We start from the raw sequence: 20,365 nt of genomic DNA, 5'->3' as shown, positions 1-20,365 counted from the left end.
CACAGAGTCATGGCATACCATCAAATTTAAGTATCCTTTTTTACACATACTGCCATCAACCTCAAACAGCCTAATCACGAATAACAAAAACCACAAACTGCAGTACTCAGAAGTGCACCAAGGCCATTTTCCCTCAAAGACCTTCATGGTAAGACTGACTTTAAACATTACAGCATTTCTGTTGGTATCAAAACATATCTTACTGTTCAACCATCAAAAGGGAGGGTCTGAATGTCTTTTATTTCAAGGTAAAATATGTCTGATTGAAAAAAGACCTTTCTTTCACCTCTAACAGTGAAATGACTAAAAGAAGCAAATTGGAGAAAAAGACTATATGCATACTTGATGTAGAGTTCAAACTTTCACATTTCCTTACAAATTTGCCTTATACCTTTAGAAGTTGTGTCGTGAATTTCAGTTTTGCCTGGTTTAGTGGACAAGGAAAGCCATTCATTGTTTTAAAATGGTGTCGTTGAGACAGGGATGTAAGTAAATTACACCAGTTTTCCTCCACATCAAGTGATAACATTCCTGAAAAAAATTCCATTCTACCTGGCAGAGATGCAGAGATGACACTCCCTTCGAGGTGCAAGTGAATGTTGGTTTAAGCCATCACCCCAGCAGCAGTGCAGGAAGTCCTCAGGACCTCTCCCAAGTGCTTTGACTGCAGTGCACTGGTGGTGAGACATGACTCTCATTTCCAGCATGACAGCTGATGCTCAGTCACCAAAACATCAGCAATTTAATGCTTCTTAGCTCACAGACAGACCCATCAATTAGAATGAAATCATGATACAGTCTATAACTTTTCCACATGATTGACATGTGACAGACGTCTCAAAACAATATTGTCCTATTATTATATGTCCTAAAGCATATTTAGCAGGTGACTTGTGTCAATTGCATTATTCAAAATTTGAAAGACTGCAGTCACAATTATGTCAAACAATTACATTCAAACTCAGGACTCTGTAACTAAGGTAAATGGGTCTAAATCACATTTTTAGTAACTTTTATATGAGTGCTGCTTTCTTGATGAAGTGACATTTAACAAACCTTTGGAAAATTAATGAGCCATACAGGAACAAAAGTCATTTTAGATTTTGCAAAAAGATCATTACACTTCAGTGAGTACTTTAGAATTTATACCAAAAGAATAAGAAACAGAATTTATTTCTAGAACGAGTGAGGAAGAAATATTTCACAGACTCCCAAGGGGAACACACTTTTTACTTTTGCCGAGCCCTTTGTTTCTGACATCAAAAACCGGCCCTACAAGATGATGACCTCAGATACCACATGAAAATAACGAAGAGTGAATAAAAGGCTTCACCAGCATTCATTTCCTCAGAAGACTCATAGTTTGATTATTGAATAACCAAATAAAATTTGCCTTTCATGTACTCAAAGCTATCTGTTCATATCATGGCAGGGGCATATTCTTTGATACAGGGCACACAAAGTGAAAATTAAACAAGGAAGAATACTGACCTATTCTCTCTCTATCTTTTTCACCCTTCCCATCTCTCTCTAGCACACACACACATTTATATGTACATATAGTATCATTATATCATTATTTGGAGCAAAGAATGACATTTTTTGGAAGCCAAAAATATTGAGTATTTTTCTTATGTAAGATCATTTTATTTTTGTGTTCCTATTGTTGCAAGGGTAAGAATATATATGGTGGCTATTGTGTGCGTGCGTGCGTGCGTGCGTGCGTGCGTGCGTGCGTGCGTGCGTGCGTGCGTGCGTGCGTGTGTGTGTATATGTGTGTGCAGGTGTCTGTGTGTATGGGTTAAAATGTTGTTCCTGTATTTTTGTATCATTTGTGTTTGTAAACTAAATGTATGATATGCCAGTAAAGCATAGAGAACTGAAAAGTGACAGAGAGAGGAAGAGAAGAAGCATATATAACTGGAGCTCTGGGTGGAATACACCACCGTACTGCTTACTTGTCATTTTCTCTGACCTGACGTATTTCAAGTTTAGGAAAGATCTTATCAGGTCTACATGCTCTCGTTGTAATATTCTAAATCTGACAGGCAACACAAACATGGGTGTTGTCTGTATTGTGATCAAAGAACTTAAAGTTACTCACCAGACTGAGGATGCCTAGTATTTATCACAAAGCAGACTGAAGTTGTTTGTTGCATGAATCAACAAAAAAGGCCTCAGTCTAAGATGTCTTATAATCTAACTAACTATATATATATATATATATATATATATATATATATATATATATATATATATATATATATATAGTCCTACACAGGCATCTATTCCTCACATTTTAATTCAAAATTAATGAGTCCCACTAAGAATAAGTTACACTCTGATGTTTAGAGGCTTCATGCATGGCAAACAGAGGATAAAGCATACAGCACTGCTTTTAATTATGTGTAATCAACATAATAATAACAATCATAATACAACAATACTAAATGTAAAATGTAGTAAAATGTAGCATATCTTTTATGTGAACCACATTTTGTGATTAAGTGCCATACTGGCATTTCAAATATGGTCCAACAATGTCAGGCACTGACCCTTAACTATCCATTTTGTAAAGACAAGAGAAAACATGTAAAGTGTTTGTAATATCCATTTAAAAGTAGCATCTGGCTGACCCTTCAGAATGGGAACCTGGCCTGGGGCCACCATGCAAACTTTTTATTTTTATAGAGCTTATGAATTAAATATGCAACCCAGAGGGTTCTAAGAAGGAATGCTGTTTTTTGAATACCAGTATCAAATTTCCCCATACATCAGGCACATCTAGAGATGTTAGACAAGAAAACAATGCAAACCATACATTGATTTCACTTCCTGTCTAAATACTCCATTTCATTTTCACTTCCAAGAACTTCCCTCCAGAATGCCTTATGAAATCACACTTGAATGTCCCCAGTTACTGATAAATTTTGCTCTGAAAAGTATTAGCAGTAGCACTGCTTCATCTAAGAGGCCACACAATTACACATCCATTCACTACTGCTCCCTACTGAGCTACTGGGCTGGGATGTACTGGGCTTTGACCATTTGGAAACGCTAGCCTATGGGTGACAGACCTGCAACTGCATATGAATACAGACCACCTTACACAAAGAAATCCATTGTGTGTGTAAACACCGCAACCATGCTGATCCAGCAATGCAGATAGCAATATTATATGAATGACTCCACAGCTTCATTGCTGCTTTCATTTTTTTAATCAATTTGAAATTATTTACCTTATAAACCCAATAAAAGTCAAGCTGAGTATAAATACTTACACAACTGCAATGTATCAATACACTAATAGAACTTACATAATTAGAGCTGTATAATGGTGAACAGCATACTTGCAAATCTTTACTCCAGATGAATAAAAAGTCAACGTTATGTTTGCACCAATAAATTACACACAAATCTTTTATGAGCCAACTAACATATTAATCAATAGCTGAGGAGGGTTTAGTGTCACTGCACTGAAAAAACCTTATTGGAAATGGAAATATCAATAAAAATTAGAAATATCATTTCTAATATGATATGTGCCATCAGGAGCTGGAAACACAAAGTAAGCCATTTTTTCTGTCACAACATTCATGATTGGGAGGTAGGCAGTAGTACCAAGGGACTCTGTAGAAAAGATGTTGGTAGCAAGGTGTGGGGAATATATGTGCAAAATGGAGGTCAGGTGCAAGGTCAGCTCAAGAGATAGCAGTCCATTCAACACTAGTTCAATAGTGACTATAACGCTCACAGCACACTTCACAAGTCTGCTCAGGGAAAACGAGAACAATTGATACTGTTCCAATAGGGGGAGCAAGGGAAAATATTAAAGCAGTTTCTCACACCAGTCTACAGCCTTTTTATCATCTCATCAGTTTCATATCAGCTGGACAAATCTAACATATATAAGTAGTTAATTAAAGTATGACGTGAAACTAATGCCATTTTTTACCCAACAATTCAATTAGACAGATACATTTTTGTGTAGAGAGTTACTTTCTATATGATATCTATGATAATGAACATAGAACTAATTCATTATGTTTGTATTTAATAGCAAAATCATTCATTAAGTGAATGATGTTTCATTTGTGCATCCAGATCAATAAATGGTAGGGAAAGGAACAGCTAAATGATTCACGAGATAAATACCCTGTTTCAAAAAACACTTTAACAAGAATATCCGATCAATTGCCAGCATCCATTTCAATTTTGTTAAAGGGTGATAATCAAATACTGAAGTAGTGCAGACATTCATTTTAGTTGTTTTAATGTGACACCAAGGTTATTGAGGTCATTAATCACAGCAAACATGAATGAGGAATATTGTCCACATTTGTATCTGGTGAAATACAGGATTAGACATATTTGTAAAAGGCAGGAAACACAAATGGAAGTGGCTTTTGCATTTGAAAGAGATTAAGTCTGGCACTCAGATCATTAAAGTATGCGCTACAAAACAATTGTTCATTAATTGTTCATTCTATATAATTAGCAAGAAAGTGTTTCTTTCTACTTGAACACTTCATGACTAATAAGAAAAACTGACAATAAAACAGACCAATTTTGTTTGCCTGGTTAACATTTCTGAGACTTTCTTAGACAACCATTGCTCCCCACCTAACCTAATACAGTCATTGTGAGCAAGGAGTAGAACAGCTACAACATGATACTTACATCCATGATAACATCTGAGTGAACACAGGGCCTTTCTGAGGCCTGCTGATCGATGATATGCAGCAACAGGAAGTGAAATCAGTCTTCAACTTCTCTTGTAAAACACCTCCAATCACATTACAGCACCATTTAAGAGAGACTCAAGCATGTCCTGAGTTATTACTAACTCCCCTTTATAAAATTAGAATGCAGCCAAAGGAAAGGGATAAAATGATTATATTGCTATTACACTTTGTTGACCATTCATGGGCCTTGTTGGATTTAACCCCCACAAGACAGTATTCACTGGGAGGGGAAGTTGAGGGTAGTTTTTGTGTATGGACCAGAGGAGAGAAATCTAACAGTGTACACCAACAGCTTAACTGAGACCTGATGCAACCTTGTACCATTTACTGATTTTAACTACTGGGGATTGCTGCTAAAACTGAGGAGAATAAACTGGGTCTGGTCCATCACCTGAGGGGCCTGTCCACAGGACTTTTCATCTATCATGCTAATTTCCATCACTTCTCATCTCTGAATACATTTGGCAGAAACAGTGACATGCCCCCATATCCAAAACTATGACCCACTACAGTCCTTTAATCCAACAAAGGTTATGTTTATGGCTGATGGAACTATCCATCAAAGTGTGGCATGTGCTCATTGTGGAGCCTGCATTTAGTCTCACCAAACCGTTAGTTAAAGTGCGTTTGATCTTTGCCATCCATGTATAATCCACCCCAGCAAATTAAATGCTAATACAAAACACAACCTGGGGCATCATTTATCAAAATTAAAGGTTTAAATATGGATCCCCATAGGGAAGCCATATGCTACTCAGTTTACTCCATTAAGTTCATTAGCTGATGTCAACCCATTAATTAGAAATCGGGCTAGTCAGCTGGGACCCAATAGAGACCCATTCCTTTTTTACAGGTTTAAACCAAAACCCAGTGTACGTGATCCTATTAACGCTCACCGCTGTTTTAAGACCTGATTATGCCTTAAAATATTGCTGACTCTTGAAGGTATGACCGTAAGAACAATGTATCAATTTATCTTCTGTGTGTTGCTCTTTGAGAACTGTTGTTTGCTTTTATTTATTGAACGTTTATTTTATCTGGCACATGTTGGTGTTCAAGTCATGATATATGATAATAATGAATACTGTACAAGGTATCTGACCAATAATTTATGGAAAACTGTACCAAAAGAAGCTGTATTGACATTTTCTTCAACATGGTATTTTGTCATTTTTATGTACAGATCTTAGCTGAGGCCATATGATATTGTATATGAAGGATATCCTATTATGCAACATGCCAAGAAGGTCCTAAAGATTCCAATGCTATCGTTTAATCACATTCTTGAACTGGGTTCATTCAAATGTAAATAGGTCTTCATACATCTGCACATATGGCTTTCGCCCCATGTAGATACAGCAGTTACTATACATGGGTTATATGGACAATAACCTAGGCAACTGACAGAGGTCAAATGAGCATACCCAGTTTTAAAGTCTTCTGAAGTCACTTTAGATTAAATCTTGTCTCAACTTCTGAAACTGAATGAATTTAAAGGACATTATCATTAATTTACGGATTTATCAAAACTCCTACATTTGCCATCTGGATTAAATCAAAAGGCATGACTGCCTATTTATAGTTTTTATAACTTCCATTATAGCAGCGAATACAGTGGCAAGTGGCAATTTGTTCACACAGCAGTAAAAAAAAAATGAATATTGAATAAATAAAAACCTGGTTCCACTCTTGTTCAAATGCCTAAAGCTGCAAAATTAGATTAACCATGACCTTCTGCAGAAAGCTAATCTCTGTTATTCAAGAATAAAAAGAGAAAGATAAGTCAATTTAATGGCTATTACCTTTGTAATATCATGTTCAGATGGTATTATTGAGTTACATGACTGAAACACTACAGCACGACACAGACTAAAAATTGTACTGTTGCATGTTGGGAAAAAAAAAGGCTTTTCTTCCAATGGCTATAACACAGAGATACGCAGAGTCACATAAATTTCAAGTGAACATAGAGTTATATATAGATGGTGGTACACTGCTGTCCTCTGCAACATAGATCACTCATTATCATCCAACCCTGTCACCACTAGAATGTCACCAATATGTTCCAGTTTTTCACTGTAAATGAGCACTTTTTCCTTCCTGACACAGTGATGGACTGACAGAGAGCCTGTCAAAAAGGGCCAATAAAGTAATGACAAAAGGAAGGTCACTCTTCATCAGATGGAATCTGCAGTATGGTCTTTACACATACACACACACACATACACACACACACACAAAACCACTCATTTACTTTTGTGAGAAGTATATGTGCCACATCAAAACCATGTCCTTGAAGAGAATGGGTGTTGAGAGCTGAAATGTAATTGGCTGTTGTCTTGTTAACTGCAGGGGACAGAGGAGACTGGTCATTGTCTGAGACAGCACATGTAATAGTGCATGTCTTTTGTTTGTTCAAGGATATGATCATGCCCTTAAGTAAAGCAAACCTCCTCTGTTCTTTTACTGTCAGTGGCTTCACTGCTTAACAAAAGGATATTTCTTTTTCCATAAACATTTTTGGACAACTTTTGGAGTTTCTCAAGTGAAAAGATAACTTTTAGATTGCATTTTGCACCGAAACAGCCATTGAGAAGTTATTTGTAATGAGTTACAATGTGTGTACAAACCAGCACAATATTAAAGAACAAAGAGCAAAGAAGTGCAGTGCCAGCACAGACAGAGAACAATCAATACAAGTAATTAGAAATTTCAATGATTTCTAAGGTCATGAAATATTTACAAACATCTGCCAAAGTCTTATTACAACATTGCATGTTTTGCTGAGCAGACTAATCATTCACATTAACACTTCTTCCATTAGGAAAGTAAATGTTCCATTACACTCCATTCAAACAACTTATTCCTTGCTGTGTCCTTACTTCTGACAAAGTCTTCAGGTGGTTTAATATATGAAAGACTGTTTATTATACATGCAGTATCACTCGTCTCCAAAATAACATTTTAGAGTTGGTTGTTGATAACAGCTTGAACTGCCCCTTCTTTGAATAAGCACTGAGGGTAATTATATTTAGAAATGGTACTCTTAAATATGTCCAGACCCATTTGGCAGGGTGAAGAGCCTGGTGTCCCAGGCCATCTGGATAGTCTTTTTTCCCATGTGTTTCAGACCTCCTCGTTTCAATTCACTCCAACACTTCAGCTACCTGGCACAAACCTTCCTCAGACTTGGCTAACAGATGGTTATGCAGCAGGTAATAATGACCCAAGACAAACTCTTAAATTGATTAAGCCTTGGCGAGGGCATACATACAAAGTATCATTCCTACTGTGGGAAATGGCTTAGATTCAAAATCTGCTCATCCCAGAGGCAAATGGTGCTTCAAAGGTATGAAATTAAAATACAAAGTCTGTATTTGGAATGGAACAAAAAAAGGGGTCATTGAGAGGAGTACAATGTGAGCTCAACAATGCATTAAGAAAAATTTAAACTATGAATTAATGTTTGCACCCCAAATTCAAACTCAGACACTCAGCGTACATGCACATTTCATCAAACATTTCCTGCTTTCTCTGACTTGCTGTTGTCACTGTTCCAGCCTATTGAGACAGCTAAAGTAATACCAAAGGTGGCCTTTTTTAGTCCTACAAATGTGTCTTTAATCTTTCATGAAAATCCCTCATCTGTGGGGAGTAATATTTTGTGCCCTTGTGTCAGCAGCGGTAGTGTCAGACAGTTTCTCTCTGAGTAAGAGGTCTGGATCATTTAGAAAAAAAATCTATATTCTCCAGCCATTACTTTTCCTGCAGGAATGAGGTGTTTCCCGAGGGGATTACACTGAAAGAACAGAGCACCTTTTTCGGTATGTAATCCCCCCTAATAGCACCCAATCTCACAGGGAGCGGACATCAACTGAGCTCTAGCAAAAACACAATGCAGAGCAGCACAGGGCTATGAGGTGAGCCAGACCACCATTCAAGAAAAGGCCTGTGGTCTTTTTCTGTCACCTTTATGTTTCTATGAACCACACAATTGTTTACAAGCCTTCTGCCATCTGATAAGTAAACAGGAAAAATCGATGGTTCTTATTGTTACTTTTGAAAATAAATCTAACACAGGTAAGGCAACAGTGAGTCTCTGTGGCAAAAGTTAACAACCTCAAAAATTCTGTGTCAAAAATTTACCTTTCTGCTGTTTCTTGTACATAACATTTAAAATCATACTGGGTATAAACAAAGACTCTACATTGCATTGTGCAGAATGTGTAATATCAGGCAAATGGGGTGTGTACTCACAGGACTGGGTGTGTCATTTTTAAGGAATGATCTTCCAGTGTTGTGTCAGCTGAATGGGGATGTATTACCTGCAACATGTCATGTATATTTTTGCTTGTCAACAGGTCTTGTACTTATATGTATTTGTTTTATATATTTGTTTTATTTTGGATTTATATGTATTTATATGATCTAGCACCACAGATTCAGAAGTCCACAGATCGAAAAAGCCATTTGGATGTAATTCTTGGAATTTTACTGTGAAATAGTAAGGTGGGGGGTTGGCAGAATTCCTCTGTGGGTAGGTAATTTCCAGTTTTCTGTGTGATCTGGCAGCAGAGGTTGCAAAGGGCAGGGGTCCCAATTAAATGATGAGGTGATTGCTCTGGACCTGCTCCAAATCCAGCCTTACCATTTAGGCTCCCGTGTACTTCAAACACCACATCCATAGCTTCCACTGTGAGAGTTTTGCACATCAGAAACACACACACAAACCCACTGCTCTGTGCACACAATTCCTTTTCATTAATTAAGTGTGACAAATCTAATCTATATTTTTCATTTTGTTCCCCTGAGGCAGAAACGTTATGGTGGCATAACAGTGACTCCACTCTCAGAAAATCAAAGAAGACAGTCAGAGTCAACAACAGCGACAGAGCTGCGTTGACCATGCCTTTATATAGAGAGCCTTAATGAAATAATCACCTCTGCATATATGATAGATTTTTGCTACCCTGCACCATTAATCATTTACTTTGTATCTGAAGAAATTAAATTACAATGGAGAAAAGTTCATTTCTGCATCAGTTGGTAGCAATAACAAAACATTAACATGTTTAAAAAGAATTTAAGACCATTTTAATTGATTAACAAATTAATAAATGCTTGAACCTGCCTGCCATTTGGCATTTTTACTTCATGTAGCTACATGGTTCATCCCTAATTAGTGTCTAGACTATAATTAATGTATGAGCATTAAACAGTGAAGCACTTGTATTATCCTTAGATCCAATTATAATGCAATTACAAAAGGTTCTCAGAGTAACATACTGCAACCTGCTATGACAACGTTACAGTATAATGTTATGGAATCAGGAAATAGCTGCCTGCAAAAGAGCTATAATAGTGGTTCTCCAACATAATAAGCCAAGAGATCCTGTCAAAATCCATCATCACTTTGTATTTCAAATATAACATTTAAAATGTGTTATAAGTCTACATATTTGTTTGACGACATTTGCAGGACATTTCATATTCCAATTTAACATTCATATTGCCCTCTTCCATTGCATGAAAATAATTAAAATGTATTACAATAGTCCCAGGAATAGTCATCATCTTATCAAATTATTTCATTTTCAAGATTAAAAGGCATTGTGGCTTTTGTATTTGCAAACTTACACTCCTTAATACAATACATGTCGTGCACCTTGATCCTGCAAGTGCACGGTTCAATTTCATGGCTCCTTAACTTTCTTACTGTTAATTTTACTAGTGGAACTCAATCTCATTTCCACCCATTGTGTGCAGTTTCTCAGGAAATGATGACAGCTTCAGAATCAGAAGTAAGTGGCAATAAATTAATTGATACTGCCTCAGGAGAAAATACCAGACATTCTGAAAGCATGCAGAGGAATGCACATTAACTGCGTACTGCTGACTTGCACGGAAAATTCATGGCATATTGGAAGTCAGACAATAGCTGAGAGAGAAACGCAAATAAACGAGCACAAGCACAAACTTTGAGATAGCAAACACAGTTAATCCAGCTGATCAAGACATAAGAGATGGTATCATAAAGAATGGCACTGTTAGACACAAATGACTCAAACCTTCTGTTTATGTTATGTCTGAGTTGACTGGAAAATGCTGAGGAAAGCCTTACCAATGTATGCCCAAAACGCATTTGCAATCAATTTATTCACAAAATAAATGAAACCGCATGTTTGTGCCTCACCAACTGTATCTCCTATTCAACTGTGGCTCAGCAATAAAATTAGGCCCCATATTGTTTTCTCCAGCACTTAGCATTCATTCTTTGAGCATCATTCCCTACAGATTGCTTAATCTATCCTTAATTATTTTTATACAAATGAAACAAAGGTGCAACAGCAAACAGACCATGGTTTACAAGAAATAAATACTCAAATCCCAATGCCCAGAGCCACAGGAAACAGTAATAATCAGAGCATTCTCTGTTAATAGAAATATACCTAGATGAATGCACCTAAAATTATAAGTAGTTATCAAAACAATTACATAAAAATTCAATGTAATACCCTCTGAACTATAATGGTGTCTCTCTTTTCTAAATGAACAGTTTGCCGCCACAGATGATCATGCAGTTTTGCAAAAGTGCAAAATTTTGCGTTGTTGGTTTTGTGGCAGATCTGTAAGACAGTGGAATATAGCCAGGTGAATGGAATGGTTCTCTTCCCCCATCCTTTCCATTTTGTTTCAGATTGCACAGAATCCCTCAGGGTGCAGCCCAGCTGAGAAGGTGAATGAGCAACTTATTCTGTCAGCTCCTCTGGCCAAAGTAATCTGATGTTGGCATGCCTAACATTGCAGTGACAGGGTACCCTGGACCCAATGGTATATCTTTCAACCTGTAGTGGAGCGAGCCGGGGGTTGGCAGAGGGTGCAGCTGCCCCAGGCCCACGGTTCTTCCAGTTACAAAGGGGCCCACCTTGGGCCCAATCTGCCTGACTGAACATGCATTTTTGTTGTTTAGTTGAATATTTTGAATAAAGTTTGTTTGTTTGTGTGTCTTGATTGCGGCAAAAAATAAAAAGTCAGACTGAGGGTGTAATGGTTTCGACCGACCCCTAGCTAAGCTACTTCTGATTCTGTCTCCGTAAGTTTCCCCTTGAATCTGTCTTGCATCTCCATACAGCTTATAATAGGCTGTATAAGGGCCCACTACAGGTCCTCGAACCCTCTGCAATGAGCCATTGGCTCCGCGCCTGCTTTCAACCCATAAACTTTGAAAGGTTAGGTTGTCCTGCCTCCAGGCTTGTGATCATTAAGAGGATGGACATCAATTGAAGGGACTTTAACTTGGTGTTTACTTCTTTGGGACACAAGGTGTCTCTCTGAACATGGATGAAATGGCACTGGCTCTTCACTGCTTTCTCCACTCAGGCTGCTGCTAACAGTGAATTCAGGTAAAGCAGGAGTGGGTGTTCACTGACAACCTGACACAGTATAGGAGCTGAGGATAAGGAGCTGCAACACCTTTTCTACAGCCAGTCTAATATGGAATGTTACCTTCCTCCATAGTTAGTAAACTGTGGAAAAATACTGTATATGGTGACTGCAGGACAAATGGAAAGTTTTCAAATGTGCCAGCTCATGATAAAAGTGGACAGCTCACCGCAGTCCACTCATTTAACTTTCAACTTTCTATACACGTGTATTTGTTTTTCATACTTGTACCAGTGCCATCCAAAGGCTGTTGTAATGATTGTTTTATTTTACATCATTAGAAAACTGACAACACAAAGTTAGCTTACAAAACACATCAGAGTCCATTACTTCTTCATCACTCTAGGAAGGCTGGTCCCAGCCCATTAGTGGCGGGCAGTTCGATTCATTTTAGTGAACCGATTCTTTCGAACGGTTCAAAAAACTGAACCGGGTTTTTTTGGGTTTTCGAGTTTTGATTCTTTGCACTTCTGGTACGTTTCCTGACTCGTTTCTTCAGTTTATGGCACTTGCTAAAGCTTTACGGTGAATGCAAAAAATCTAATGTTAATAAAATAATTACTCAAACTTTGCATAATTTAAATAAAGCTGTTTAGCCTATTTCTTCTTTGCTAATGTTCACTTTATATTTAAATTCATGTACATTTACATACTCACATATATTTATTCAAGTTATAAATATGTATTTAAAATTACATTGTGCTTATTTCTGTTTCTACGTTTAGTTCATACTAAATTTTTATTTATATATTGTATTCAATTTTATGTCCGTTATTTTATTCAAGCTATTAAATTTTGTATTGTTGTTTGATTATTCAAGTAATAAACTAATTTTTTTCTGATTTCATTGTTTTGCAAGAACTTTTTACTGTTTTGAATTAATTAGGCTATCCAGTGATTGAAAATGAATTGGGTCCGTTATTCATCTTTCAAACAAACAGTGTTATCGTTTAATTGTTGGGGGGAAAAAAAAACATTTCTAATATCAAATTTTTAATCAGGTAACATAAACCAATACGTCGCATTTATTAGCTACACAAAAGTTTCTATTTTGTCACACAAAAGCGAGCCTGCGTGTCTTTCAGCCTCTTACTTCCTTGTTTCCGAACTGTCAAAGAAAGTATCTGCTAGCTAGGCCTTAATGGATACTGGAATGGTGTATCCACTGAATCGACAGAATGACCCAGAACATTAGTGTTAAGTCTTCGGGGTGTCTTCAGGTAGAATCGGCTGCTCTGCTGCATGAACTGTCAAACTCAAGCCTTCGAACTCAGGTTTTTAAACTCAAGCTGTTCGAGTTTGAACTCGTGCTTTCGAACTCGGGTTTTTGAGCTCAAGCTTCCTGGCTATGGAGCCGCAGAAGGCTGATGGTTGAGACACTAAATTCAGATCCTTTTGTTTGTAATTCAGAGATTAAAAATAATTACTTCACTGGGATAAATGTAAACACTTTAGTAAGATAATTAGTCTATTTTCTTAAGAGGCGGACGTTACTGCGACCTATTTTTGGGCACATTAGTCCACACTTTCTTGCTCTTTGTTGATTGTTATTAGCCCATTGCTGCGCGCGCTGCATAGTGATACCAAAGGTTTCCGACAGATTGCATGCAGTTGACTCGGAGCAGCTGAATTAGAAAAAAAGAACGGCTCAGTTGTGCTGGTGAACCGGTACGAAGGACTCACTAAAAAGAGTCGTTCAAAAAGAATGACTTGCTCGCAAACTGCACACCACTACAGCCCATCCAGGTCCAGTCCTTTGCCTTAGAAGTATCCTGCCTTTAGCTGTCTTGTGATTGTGCTCTGGCTTGTGATAATAAGACCGTTGCATGTCTCCATGCACCACCATACATGGCAAATAACCACAGTCTTTTGATTGAAGGTAACATGCATGTATGCTGAAGTTACACTGGCTGATTGGTGTTCTTAAATGCACTCAACATGAAGAGATGTCCATTTTTACATTGCAAGATAAGGGCCCTTTGCCTTTTGCAAGAGGGAAAAACACATATGGATCTTATGTGTTCTGCATTGAGAAACAAAATATTATTAGTGCAGGCACATTATGATAATATATACAGTATATAGTATATTGTTTCATATCTCATGCGCATAACAGATTTAACATACCAACACAATACCTAATATCGGAAGCAATGAAAACAATTACTGCCACTTTTTATTTTTCTGAATTGAATGACTTCAATGTCCCAAATTATTCTTGTTAGCTTCAATTACAAAAGAGTATTCGTTATTAGATCCCTTCAAATGCTTTCATGTGACTGTGTAACATTAAAGTGTACATCACAAACACTTGCCCCTTTTCACCACAGGCATTTCTTACACGCATTGCTCTAAACCTGCTTCACTGATAGAACACTGTATGTGTGTGTGACATTACTTTAGCCTGAAAATGAAGGGGAAATGCCATATCTGCCTGTGTATGTACAGTTAAAAGAGACAGTGTTCCTAAAAATATAGGTTTAAAGGTAATCTACAAATCACAAAGGGGGCAACCCAAGCAGAAAGGTAAATAAATTGGTTTGCTATCGCCAGGCTGCATATTCTCTGTATGTTAAATTAGGTCAGTGATCCATACCTTTTCACAGCGAGCAGCTGTGGTTGAGCCCAGAGATTGTGGAAGTGCTGGAAAGCACAGGAAGATAAATTGAACCTAGCATCATGGAAAGCAGGTCTCAGTCGGTGGTGCTGGAATGGAAAAGTAGCTGGTGGTATACATAGCTGTACTGCAATAGAAAGGTATCTTAAAGCCACGGTAACTGACATCTAAAAACATGAAAGATCCAGCCATGTTTGAACTACATAGAGATGAATGGTTACTTGAATGAGATTCAATGAACTTCAGTCTAAAGAATTAAAAATTTGTGTAATAAAGTGTAGTGAGCTGACAGATACCAAGACAGTACTGCATTCCTCAAAGCAACTTCAAAGGTCACAGTAATGTGGACAATTTTTTGAATATGATTCTTTCTCTGAAATCCCTATCCCTTTCAAGTTTAGCTGAGACATGACTGTAATTACCGAAAGTAAACGTCATCATGTCCTTGACAATAATAGGACAAAATGAAGAGAAAGGAAGAAAAATAAAAAATACTTCACTGAAGAGAATTGGCTATATGATGGTAAAAACACCAACCCACTGCATGCCCTAAAATGCAGGGATGGGGACAAAGATTTATTACTCATTAGATGGGAATTTCTTGAATCCCTTTGGTGATGGCTTTGTATCATCCTTATTAAATTTGTAGACAAAAGTAATTGCTTATTTGATAAAATTGTGCTGACAAATGCTGGGTTGCTGGTTTACATATGGGAAATTTAACTGCAAACAATCAATTAATAAGCTGAACTGGGGAAAAAAAGAATGTTGGGAGAAAGAGACTTGGCTGTTGAGCCAATATTATTTTTGCTTTTATTTCTCATCCCCTTGAGCTAATCTGGGCTCAGCATAGATGTGAAGGGTGGAAAGGTTTAACAGGGTAATTATACATGAAGGATTAAGGAGGTAAAATGAATTGCATTTCACTTAAGTGCCATAACTGGAGTGTGAACTGGTTTAACAACAGAAAATAGCAAAGCCAACCAGGAATTGTGAGTGGCTTATGACAAGATAGGTTTTGCATTCACAAGGTTAAAAAGCCATTATTGCTTCATAATCAGTTGGTGCAGACATAACTGAAATTTAACAATAAAATTTTCAACCTCCATCTACACATCATAACAAAGGTCAAGGCACATGATGCCACCGCTTTACTAAAGACAAAAGACGCTTGTGTGAAAACTTTAATTCACAATAATATATAACATTTAGTGAATAAAGTTTACTGATTTACATCAGTGATGCCAGATCCTAGATAGCATTAAATGTAATGTCTATAAGTTAAGACAACCTGTAGACATTACATTTACAAGTTATCACTGTATAACATTTCAAATGCAATAATCAGTAAAGCCAGCAGATTTCATTAGATGAAAGAGGTGAAAAATGAATTCAGATTCTGTTTGTGTCAAAGTCTGATCCAGATTGTTTGAATGTAAATAATGACCTAAATAATAACAAAACATTAAATACCCTTGGACTGTGATATCATTTTGTAATCGGAGACATTATGAAAAATATTAGCAATGTCATCATATTATATTCTAATTCACTCACAAAACTGAGATATGAAGAACAGTACATTTTTTTATGTTTATGGTTTCACTTGTGGGAATTCTGAGATATTGGTATGTTACAAGTCTCCTTAGAGTGCAGACTCACCATTGGCAAGTGAAAAAGGAGTAACTACAGTCCATTGTCTCAAATGCTGAGCCACTCACTACCAAGCAAAACCTGGGCCCTGAAAGGAAACTAACTGCCATGCTTTCCCAGGAAAACACCCTAAATTATCCTCTGTTGGACACAGGCAGGAATATTGAAAAGAAAACCCAAATGTAATGTTTAGGGATGTTGTACGGGTGATGGCTTTCCCGTGACAACTCCTGTGCAAACAAAGCCCAAACTGCAGCATGACACCATTTCATTAGATAGTGGACACGGTTCCATCTCCTGGAGGCCTCCAGTGTGCCCATCGTGGGCAAACAAGTCTTATTAAAGCAAACATGAGGAGCAGAGGAGAGACAGACACCTCCAGGATGGTGTTAATTATCTCAGGGTCAGCAGCAGGAAGAGGTGCTGCCTGGCAGTCAGATGTCAGCGCCAACACACCGCCATTCCCAAGGTCTCCCAGTTCTGTTGTAGCACTTTCATATTCCTACAGACAAGTAGCACTCACTCATATACTTCAGCTACTGTATTTCATTCAGTTATGGTTGTCAGGTTGTAAAGAGACTGAAAGTCAAGGATTAGGATACATAAAAAATTCCCATAGAGGAACGAGATATTATGTTCATCAAATGTTCCATTTCAGCACTGTCCAAAAAGGTTGGACCAGAGTTTCTGTGTAGTACAAACAGTAAAAGCAGAACACAACCAAGAGGTAATGCATTCATTAAATTTATGAAAATAATGTCAAATAAAGAAATCATACTATAGATATTGATTCCATACAAACACGTACTGTGATATTTATAACACTGTTGATAATTAGTGTTATTTAACCTTGCAGGAACAAAACAGCCAAACTTGACTGAAATGAAACCAATAAAATGAGCATCTATGAAGCTATAGAAATTCTATTTGGAAAAAATGTATATGAAAACAAATCATCACACAAAATGTACTGTTGATTAAACAAGTATTTAGTATTATATCCAAAGAATACATCCATAAATAAATGGCCTCAAAGAAATCACAGAGGGAGAAAGTATTCTGTGGACTACTGGGATCTGATCTGTCCCTGGTTTATTATTTCAGTCATCTGATAACGAGATATTTCATCACCTCCTTCTCTGTTCCACAGCAGCTGTTGCCATGACAACTTGAAAACTGCTACATGTGTGGATCTAACAAAATGTCAGGTTCATCTCTGATAACCAAATGTTATGTGCATGTTAGATGTAAATATTGGGAAAACATTAACTACATTGATTAGTCAAATAAAGGTGAATATTATATAGGTTTTCTTACGATGCTAAAATTACAACCCATTTAAAATATTTGACATGTCCAGACCTTAGACCATCTCCCAAAAATATTACAGGAAGGAAATGTCTAACACACGAGTAATATGTACGCATGAGTGATGTTTTGTACTGAGAGGAGAGACATGAACAAAACACAAACAGCCTTAGTAGTAGATGTCTGAGCAGAGGGATGTGTCATCATCTCACAAATGCACTAAATGAAATTTAAATCACAATCTGTGTGGGAAGGATTTCCATTCACAGTTTATGGTCACAGAAAAAAAAGGTTAATATTCAGGAAAGTGGACACAGTTCAAGATCAATGCGGCTATGTTTTAAAAAGAACCCACTTACAGAACACAAAACACATCACTCTTGTACCCCAGTTTTATGCAAGCCTCCCATGTGGCACTGTGTCTTTTGCTCCATTGTTCAGTTTGCTAAACTTGTCATTTACGCTCAAAGAATCATCTAGCAACTGCTTTGAAAAAAAAGTCCCCTCATATTTAAAGAAAATTATTATCATCCAGTTCCACCAATACCATTTGAAGCTCAAGAAAAATAATAATGTTTAAAAAACCTTTCCCCAAAATTCTAAATTCTACCTCTCTCACATCAGCAATAGTTTTCCTAAAGAGCTGGAGGAAGGGCAAAGGATGCCATTGTAATGTACTTATTGTACAAACATCTTAAGGGGAAATAACCAAAATGAGGCGGATAATAATTGATTTTTTTCCTTGTAACCATGCATTTACATCAACTGCTGGAATAAAAGGCTCTGGACAAAATGTTAACAAGATGAATGCATAGTGACATGGACCGGTGCATGCAGGTCGACAAATGGGTGTCTGATGCATGTTTTGTGAAACATCTACCAGACTCTTCTAGGGTTGCACACAGTATTTTAAACACTGCCTCACAAACCCTGTAAGAAGAAGTGAGTAAGTACCCAGTATGACAATTAAATTTGCAATGACACAGTGGTCTTTGATGATGAACAACACCATAGTTCCATGCTAGAAGACTCTGTTAATTGTTTGGACCACTTGAATGTGGACTTAAATACATCAAAGACCTGAGAAGTACTGCTGAATTACTCTAACACCTACTGTTATAAGATAATTGTAAATTAAAATGCATCAATGAAGGGATACATAACCTCTGAGTCAACACAGAAAAGAAACTAGGGTGGAACAAAAGCATTAAAAAGACTTGCAATTTCTTCGTTTTCATAGTAAATCTGCAGCAGCCCTCTTCTTCCATTTAAGAACATTCCAACAAATCATCTGAAAGCACAGCAATTTACAATCATAGCGAGAAATAGAGCCGATGTACTTAGCACTTGGTGTGGTGTAGCATGATGGTACATTCAAAGTTTAAGAAGAGTATACAAAATCTAGTCAGAGGAGAGATATCTCTATTAAGAACTGTCATCAGAATTATCATGAGACTCATCTCTTGGCTAATACCAAAAAAATTCAAAAGTGTACAATGCATTTTTATAACAAAGTTAGAAATTCTAAAAAATGTTTTTATTCCACACTGAAGAGGGGAAGCCCAGTAGATTCTTCAGCATTTCGGCTGGAATGTTAATGCGTATCATAGACTTCAGCACCTCATAGTATAGAAGATTCTGTTTGTGATTTAGGGAACTATATGTGAGAAAAATTAATTACTTCAGTGCTGAAGATTCTAAGATTAAACAATGAATTCTAGGACTGACAGAGTACAACATGGCAAAATTCAGCAAGACAACACTTCCCATATCATTGTAACACCACTGCTTAACTCATTTCCGCGAGCTGTATATTAGAAACCCAGCATAAAACTGCATGAAAGTCACACTCACTGTAGAAAAGCAGACAGGATTTAACAATGTCAAAGAAATATGAACATTAGCCAAATTTATACACATCTGATCCAATTGTCTCAAACACCTCACCACACAACAATCCACATTTACTTTATTTAAGCAGAGGAATACAATAAATAATAAATTATTTACTGATGGTAAACATGTACAGTTTGTAAGAACTCTGACTCATTCCTTTCATCCCTTATAGCCCAGTGACACTAACATTGGCACAAACTACTTGTGAAACACAATTCAGGCATACGCTCTTTCCCTCTGCTCTTAGATAATTTACTTTACCTAACCTAGTAAAATGACAAAGAGAGAGACTACAGCCCAAACGAAGGCTTTAAAAGGCCTGCACAAAAATCCTTTCCTAAATCAGTTGCATAATCCAATGTAAAACATGTATTCTATTCCCTCTGGTTGGGCTGCACCCAAGGGTATTTTGTACTGTGTTCTCACAAGCAGCTTCCAATTATGAGCTCCCCTCCTCTAAGCATAGTGGTAAACTAGGGAGCAGGATCAAAAGTCAAAGCTAGCCCTCCTGTGGCTCTGGCACACTCATCCTGGGAGATGGATTTCTTGCTGAGGTCCCAGGCCTCAGCAGGCATTATCACCAGCAAGTAGCCACTAGACGCAGCAGCACATCCCATCCATCCACACTTAAAATATTCCACCATTCTGCACTTTCGTATGGGAAATCTGTGCCATTTAAATCTTTATTACTTCGTCAGTTTCA

General features: G+C 37.2%; 1 protein-coding gene across 1 annotated transcript in view; it reads right to left on the bottom strand.

Moving 5' to 3' along the window:
* The window catches only part of LOC118773336 (inactive N-acetylated-alpha-linked acidic dipeptidase-like protein 2), a 237,138-nt gene that overhangs the window by 162,930 nt on the left and 53,843 nt on the right, over positions 1-20,365 (bottom strand). The gene's annotated exons all lie outside the window — the stretch shown is intronic.

Source organism: Megalops cyprinoides, chromosome 2 (genome assembly GCF_013368585.1).
Source record: "Megalops cyprinoides isolate fMegCyp1 chromosome 2, fMegCyp1.pri, whole genome shotgun sequence".
Taxonomy (NCBI): Eukaryota; Metazoa; Chordata; class Actinopteri; order Elopiformes; family Megalopidae; genus Megalops; species Megalops cyprinoides.
Note: the sequence above shows the minus strand (reverse complement) of the source record. Positions and strands in the feature narration are given on the sequence as shown.